This window comes from Mobula birostris, chromosome 14, assembly GCF_030028105.1.
Source record: "Mobula birostris isolate sMobBir1 chromosome 14, sMobBir1.hap1, whole genome shotgun sequence".
Classification (NCBI taxonomy): Eukaryota; Metazoa; Chordata; class Chondrichthyes; order Myliobatiformes; family Myliobatidae; genus Mobula; species Mobula birostris.
In genome coordinates, this window is record NC_092383.1 from 59,626,041 (window position 1) to 59,634,629 (window position 8,589).

The 8,589-nt window shown below is 43.6% G+C and overlaps 1 protein-coding gene across 6 annotated transcripts in view; it reads right to left on the reverse strand.

The window, feature by feature from the left end:
- The window catches only part of LOC140209923 (neuron navigator 1-like), a 672,220-nt gene extending 666,384 nt beyond the window's left edge, over nucleotides 1-5,836 (reverse strand). For all 6 annotated transcript variants that reach the window (XM_072278589.1, XM_072278590.1, XM_072278591.1 and 3 more), the window contains exon 1: nucleotides 5,464-5,836. The gene's annotated coding sequence lies outside the window, so the exon portion shown is untranslated. The remainder of the gene's footprint in view (nucleotides 1-5,463) is intronic.
- Nucleotides 5,837-8,589: the final 2,753 nt, after the last annotated feature.

Below are 8,589 nucleotides of genomic sequence, written 5' to 3' on the forward strand. Positions count from 1 at the left end.
ACAACTCGAACTCGTAAAAAAAAATTGCCTGCTACAGAAACACCAACAGCAAAAAAGTTGATGGCCTATGCTCTCTCGTGAATTTAAAAGGCAATGAGAAAGAGAAGGAACAAAGTACGTAAGAGTTAAGAAATGTCAAACAAAAGACAAGGTTGTGTAGTGGGCATCAGAACGGAACAGTGGTACCTGATGGGCTTTTTAAGGACCTGGCAGACAGGACAGCACACTGTATATTGGTGAATTTCCAATGATTGGCTGACTTCCAACTTAAATAATTTCATGTTTTACCTGATTTCTTAGTGCATTATAAGATCACAGCATGACCTGTACAAAAAGGACGGGTTACACTTGAATCCTAGGGGGACCAATATCCTGGCAGGGAGATTAGCGGGGGCTACTGAGGTGACTTTAAACTAGAATGGTTAGGGGGTGGGAATCAAATTAAAGAGGCTAGGCGTGAGGAGGTTAGTTCACAACAGGGGGATGGGAACCAGTGCAGAGAGACAGAGGGGTGTAAAGTGAGGGTAGAAGCAAAAAGTACTAAGGAGAAAAGTAAAAGTGGCAGGCCGACAAATCCAGGGCAAGCATTAAAAAGGGCCACTTTTCAGCATAATTGTATAAGGGCTAAGAGAGTTGTAAAAGAGCACCTGAAGGCTTTGTGTGTCAATGCAAGGAGCATTCGTAATAAGGTGGATGAATTGAAAGTGCAGATTGTTATTAATGATTATGATATAGTTGGGATCACAGAGACATGGCTCCAGGGTGACCAGGGATGGGAGCTCAACGTTCAAGGATATTCAATATTCAGGAGGGATAGACATGAAGGAAGGGGAGGTGGGGTGGCGTTGCTGGTTAAAGAAGAGATTAACACAATAGAAAGGAAGGACATAAGCCGGGAAGATGTGGAATCGATATGGGTAGAGCTGCATAACACTAAGGGGCAGAAGACGCTGGTGGGAGTTGTGTACAGGCCACCTAACAGTAGTAGTGAGGTCGGAGATGGTATTAAACAGGAAATTAGAAATGTGTGCAATAAAGGAACAGCAGTTATAATAGGTGACTTCAATCTACATGTAGATTGGGTGAACCAAATTGGTAAAGGTGCTGAGGAAGAGGATTTCTTGGAATGTATGCGGGATGGTTTTTTGAACCAACATGTCGAGGAACCAACTAGAGAGCAGGCTATTCTGGACTGGGTTTTGAGCAATGAGGAAGGGTTAATTAGCAATCTTGTCGTGAGTGGCCCCTTGGGTAAGGGTGACCATAATATGGTGGAATTCTTCATTAAGATGGAGAGTGACATAGTTAATTCAGAAACAAAGGTTCTGAACTTAAAGAGGGGTAACTTTGAAGGTATGAGACGTGAATTAGCTAAGATAGACTGGCAAATGACACTTAAAGGATTGACGGTGGACATGCAATGGCAAGCATTTAAAGGTTGCATGGATGAACTACAACAATTGTTCATCCCAGTTTGGCAAAAGAATAAATCAAGGAAGGTAGTGCACCCATGGCTGACAAGAGAAATTAGGGATAGTATCAATTCCCAAGAAGAAGCATACAAATTAGCCAGAGAAAGTGGCTCACCTGAGGACTGGGAGAAATTCAGAGTTCAGCAGAGGAGGACAAAGGGCTTAATTAGGAAGGGAAAAAAAGATTATGATTGAAAACTGGCAGGGAACATAAAAACGGACTGTAAAAGCTTTTATAGATATGTAAAAAGGAAAAGACTGGTAAAGACAAATGTAGGTCCCCTGCAGACAGAAACAGGTGAATTGATTATGGGGAGCAAGGACATGGCAGACCAATTGAACAATTACTTTGGTTCTGTCTTCACTAAGGAGGACACAAATAATCTTCCAGAAATAGTAGGGGACAGAGGGTCCAGTGAGATGGAGGAACTGAGCGAAATACATGTTAGTAGGGAAGTGGTGTTAGGTAAATTGAAGGGATTGAAGGCAGATAAATCCCCAGGGCCAGATGGTTTGCATCCTAGAGTGCTTAAGGAAGTAGCCCAAGAAATAGTGGATGCATTAGTGATAATTTTTCAAAACTCGTTAGATTCTGGACTAGTTCCTGAGGATTGGAGGGTGGGTAATGTAACTCCACTTTTTAAAAAAGGAGGGAGAGAGAAACCGGGGAATTATAGACCGGTTAGCCTAACGTCGGTGGTGGGGAAACTGCTGGAGTCAGTTATCAAGGATGTGATAACAGCACATTTGGAAAGCGGTGAAATGATCGGACAAAGTCAGCATGGATTTGTGAAAGGAAAATCATGTCTGACGAACCTCATAGAATTTTTTGAGGATGTAACTAGTAGAGTGGATAGGGGAGAACCAGTGGATGTGGTATATTTGGATTTTCAAAAGGCTTTTGACAAGGTCCCACACAGGAGATTAGTGTGCAAACTTAAAGCACACGCTATTGGGGGTAAGGTATTGGTGTGGGTGAAGAATTGGTTAGCAGACAGGAAGCAAAGAGTGGGAATAAACGGGACCTTTTCAGAACGGCAGGCGGTGACTAGTGGGGTACCGCAAGGCTCAGTGCTGGGACCCCAGTTGTTTACAATATATATTAATGACTTGGATGAGGGAATTAAATGCAGCAACTCCAAGTTTGCGGATGACACGAAGCTGGGTGGCAGTGTTAGCTGTGAGGAGGATGCTAAGAGGATGCAGGGTGACTTGGATAGGTTGGGTGAGTGGGCAAATTCATGGCAGATGCAATTTAATGTGGATAAATGTGAAGTTGTCCACTTTGGTGGCAAAAATAGGAAAACAGATTATTATCTGAATGATGGCCGATTAGGAAAAGGGGAGGTGCAACGAGACCTGGGTGTCATTATACACCAGTCATTGAAAGTGGGCATGCAGGTACAGCAGGCGGTGAAAAAGGCGAATGGTATGCTGGCATTTATAGCGAGAGGATTCGAGTACAGGAGCAGGGAGGTACTACTGCAGTTGTACAAGGCCTTGGTGAGACCACACCTGGAGTATTGTGTGCAGTTTTGGTCCCCTAATCTGAGGAAAGACATCCTTGCCATAGAGGGAGTACAAAGAAGGTTCACCAGATTGATTCCTAGGATGGCAGGACTTTCATATGAAGAAGGACTGGATGAACTGGGCTTGTACTCGTTGGAATTTAGAAGATTGAGGGGGGGATCTGATTGAAACGTATAAGATCCTAAAGGGATTGGACAGGCTAGATGCAGGAAGATTGTTCCCGATGTTGGGGAGGTCCAGAACGAGGGGCCACAGTTTGAGGATAGAGGGGAAGCCTTTTAGGATCGAGATTAGGAAAAACTTCTTCACACAGAGAGTGGTGAATCTGTGGAATTCTCTGCCACAGGAAACAGTTGAGGCCAGTTCATTGGCTATATTTAAGAGGGAGTTAGATATGGCCCTTGTGGCTACGGGGGTCAGGGGGTATGGAGGGAAGGCTGGGGCGGGGTTCTGAGTTGGATGATCAGCCATGATCATAATAAATGGCGGTGCAGGCTCGAAGGGCCGAATGGCCTACTCCTGCACCTATTTTCTATGTTTCTATGTTTCTATGTATTCCAAGATACACATTTTAACAATGACCTGAACCCCTTTCTCAAACACTTCTCCCTGACCAAGGAGATATAAAATCAATTCTCCATGTTATGAGTCAGTTTCAAGAGCTAGCATATTCAATCTTGATTTCTTAAAATACTCCCTTTCATTATGGAAAAATATTTATACAAACCAACCTACCAACTACAAAGCCAGGATAAGGAATAAAATATTAGCAAAAGTAGAGATAGATCTGTGTTGACTGCCTTTAGAATGGAAAATACAATAATACCGAAGATCCCTACTTCATCAGAAATTGGTTTTACAGTTGGCCAAGGGAGTAAAAGGAATTGACCATTTATTAAGCATACAGTGTAAAGTAAATGAACTGGTTTTGAATTATTATTTTGCAATGTTTAAAATAAAATCATATTATTGATCGCTGTTGTCACTTGAGATTTAAGTTTGTAGCATCAACTGGCTATATTAAATCCTTTCTGCTCTTTGCCATTCAATCCCATAGAGATCCATCAACAAACAGTGATCTTGTAGTAACTTGCGCCAGTCACTGCTCTTGACGTGAAGCCAAGATTAGGAGCAATGAGCCACTGAGCACAGGGGCTTAGTATAATCAAGTCCCATTCTGTCCACACCCCTCAATGGGAAGTTATGGCAGAGCCAATTGTGGCATCATTTAAAATCAAAACACCCTAACTGAAATCAGATAATCACTACATACCAGGCACCCAACCTACTACAATGACCTGCATAATTCAGCTCTTGAGCAATTTCACGCAACAGTCGCTTCTGATGTGCAACCTGACAAAAACTAAACCAAAAAAAAATTTCAAATTGCTACTTGCATTTAATAGTTAAAAATGATATGAAAAATATAATACATTTCCACCTGGATTAGGCATTGTTCTGTTCTATCAAGACTTCTCTATCATAGAATACAGAATGTTTGCAGCACATATGCTTCCATATTCAAACATGCAAAGGACACATTAAAAAAACACAGCCACAAACCACTAAATACAAGTTTTGTCCACTTATTTACCAGACAAGAGTAAAAGCAGTTTCAAACACAAAGAGCTTCTTTAATGTCATTTTACATTGCAGTCCTAAGGATGGCTGCACAAAAATGTCCTCAATTATAAAACCTAACAGAAACAAAACAAAGTTATTTCCAGCTACAAGTAATAAATCTTGCAGTATTTGCATACACATTTTATATAGAGATTAAATTTTATAACAGCTGCAATAAAAGTAACAAACGTTCAGCACCAATTATAGAAGAAGGTCCACAAAAGAAAGAATGGACACCTTGCAATTAAAATTAATTTGTGAAGTTGGGGTCCACGTTGTGCAGTCCCATTAGGATCATAGCTTTTCAGGCTCTGAAAAACATATTTGGACTTATCTATCTGTGTGCTCTCTTCTGATGTGATTATAGTTCAATGCTTCTTTGAGAAGAATGCAAAGAAACACACTTCAGTTTGTCGATGTTCACGTTACAAACCACTACAAACATCATCAACAAAGATGGGGATCAGTACAGTTTTAATGATCAAAAAGAGAAGACAGCGCTGTAGAATGGGTTTGCAAACATACCCACGGCTGGAACTGAGGAGAGTTTAGAACAGGTTTGTCAATGCTTTGCCTTATTTAAATGGCAGTTTCATTAGTGGTACCGTTTATTTATTCAGAGGACTGTAGGAGAAAGCAGCCTTAAAGTTTCCAATGGAGAGCAACACATTCGCGGTTGGATCGGTCGTGGCTGTATGTTGATTCCCCCCCTCCCGTCTCTACCATTGCGAGGGCGCTGTTTACACAGACCCCTTCCATTGTGTGACTGCACACAAACACCGCACTGATTTTAATATGTCGCAATTTTCTTTCTTTTATTCCGCTTCCCCAGTATTACCTTTTAAATTAACAATGCTGCCACAAATATGCTGTTCGAGCCCTCCTCGCCGTTGGTGGTCGTCAGGCAGACCTCAGTACCCTCAGCACCCCACGGGCACGGTAATCTCTCCTTACGTTTGTCTTTAACAGCCCCACGTACACATTTGGTCGCGTCGGAACCAGCGGTCGGGTTGTTCGGCGCTATAAAGCCTTTACCTTGCAGCAGTAACTGGGTGCCGCCTCCTTCCCGGAGCTCGCACCGCCCCCGCGCTCTCTGTCTCTCCCTCTCGACCAGCCGCCAGATCCACTTGTGGAAGACAATGAAACCAGAAGCTTCGGATTCGGGACGAGCAGCGTATTTCAGACGGCACTCGGGGGCTCTTTGCGAATCTGGCGGTTTAAAAATCTAGTAACTACTTCATTGTCCGTCTTTTACTGAAGAAAACTGCGATTGAAGTTTGGTGTTTTGATCAAAATGCTCCGTCCTTCAAACACTGCGTGCACTGCTGGTCTGCGACTGTTCAATGTTTTGATCAAAATGTGACTTGTGATAGTCATGGCCCGGGCTCGAAGTTTGGACTGGGTGGCAGCGCGAATTGTACTGGAGGGATCTGACTTTTATATTATTGCGTGGAAAAAAAAGTTATGCATGACTCTATCCGAAAGATGTGGGAGTGTGCACAGAGAGGTTAGCTTTCTCAATTTTAGATTCAGGAGATACTTAAACTTGTTGGACTCTTATTACATTTATCACTCAGCTCAGAGAAGGAACATCCCTGAGGGATTTTCAAATTGGTTAGCTAATGATATTCCAGCGTCAGACCGGGACCTGATTACTTTTGTGCTTATGCCAACGCAAGGCCACTGAGCTGAGTTCATAACTGACAATACAACAATATTTCTTCAAAGAGTTTGGCTGGGGGAGTGTGAACTGGTACTCATTATAAATGAAACTCAACATTCCTGGTTACTAATTTTGATAATATTGCTTATTTTGAGATCGAGCTTCTTGATTCTACATACAACAACAGTACAGCCCAGGAAAATTCTCTTTGGCCCACACTGTTGTGCCAAACTAATTAAATTAGCAATCAAAAACCCTACTAAACTAATCATTTCTGCTTACACAATGCCCATATCCTTACACTTCCTGTACATTCATGGGCCTCTGCACGAAGAACATCTATGGTATCTACCTCCACCATCACCCCCTAGTGCATTCCAGGCATCCACCACTCTCTGTGTAAAAACAAAAGTGCCCCAGACTTCTCCTTTGAACTTGTCCCTCCCACCTTAAATGCATACCTTCTGGTATTAAGCATTTCAAACCTAGGAATAAAATACTGGTATTTGCAGTAACTTTTTTTTCCTGACCCTTGAACCTAAATTCCTTGACTAATAAAGACAAGTATTACATAGGCCTTCTTTACTGCACTCCCAACCCATGTAGCCAGTTCTAGACACTCCAGCTTGCAGAAGCATCACCCCTGCATTACACCCCATCAACCTGCAAGGAAGTTGCATGTTTTTACGAGATTATGGTTCATCCTTCTGAAGATACTATAAATCCAGTCTGTCTAGTACCTCCCCAAAGGAGAATTCCACTCCCCAGTCCCATTCTGAAATGTTGGCCCATACCCACCACTGCTGCCACAGTGAGGGCACTCTCAGGATGGAGGAGCAAGATCTCATAGTCTGTCTGGGTAGCCTCCAGCCTAATGGCATGAACATCAATTTCTCTAACTTCTGGTGGTTTCTACCCCCTTCTTTTCTATTCCCCGTTCTGGCTTCCCTCTTAACCCTTCTCTTCACCTGCCTATCACCTCCTTCTGGTGCCCATCCTCCTTCCATTTATCTCATCGTCCACTCTCCTGTCAAATTCCTTCTTCTTCAGCCCTTTACCTTTTCCTCCTATCACCTCCTGGCTTCTCACTTCATCTCCCCTGCCCCATTCACCTACCTTCCCACTCACATGGCTCCACCTATCACCATCTAGCTTGTACTATTTCCCACCCTCCTGCTCCTTATGCCAGCCCATTCCCCCTTACTTTACAGTCCCGATGAAGGGTCTTAGCCTAAAGCATGGACTCTTTATTCCTCTCCATAGATGCTGCCTAACCAGCTGTGTTCCTCCAGCATTTTGTGTGTATTATCCTCTTATGTGGCAATCTTCCAAAGCTTTTCTGGAAGTCCAAATACAAGACATCCATTGATTTCCCTTTTATTTATTTTCAAGTTACAGTATCAGAAAACAGGATTTCCTTTACATAAATCCATGTTGGCCCAACCTAATTTTATGTGCAAGATCTCATGGGCAGAGTTATGGAGACTGGAGCCCTTCCATATTTCCTTCCTCTTGCAATCCGTGTATGACACCCTTCCTTCACCATTACATCATGGCGAATGAGAGAGGACCTGAACTGTAAGCTCTGTGGTCAAAAGGGGACACTGGCTCATATACTGTCTGGGTGTAAGACAGCTCTAACTCAAGGACAGTATAGGTGGTGCCATGATAAGGTGCTTCTGGCTCTTGCTGACACACTAGAGCGGGAGAGATGCAAGAAGAGGACGGCTGGCACAGATTTGAGGAAGGCCGTCACCTTCATCAAAGAAGGAGCTAGGCCTTTCGTAACCAAACAACCAAGGCCCAATCTGCTGCTAACAGCCAGGTCCTAGGAGATGATGGTCGATGTGGGAAGGAGGTTGCAGTTCCCGGATGTGGCGCACACAACCCTACGCCCAGACATTGTATTGTGGTCAACTGAAGACAAGGAAATAATTTTGGTTGAGCTGACTGTACCATGGGAGGAGGGAAGGGAAGAGGCCCATGAGAGAAAGACCTTGAAGTACCAGCCCTTACTGCAGGAGTGTAAAGACAAGGGATGGCAGGCATGGTTGTTCCCTGTGGAGCTCAGCTGCAGAGGTTTCCCAGCCAAACCAGCATGGTGGTTGTTGTCAGATCTGGGCCTGGACAAAAGGAGCCAAAAAACAAGCAGCTCGTAAGATGGGGGAAGAGGCAGAATGAGCCTCTTGTTGGATTTGGAGTAGACGAGAGAAGGGAAGCTGGAAGCCAGGAGCAGATGGGCAGTGATTTGGCCACCACTGCCGGCCCACCAACTGGAGGGTGTCGTGGTTAAGGGTCGAA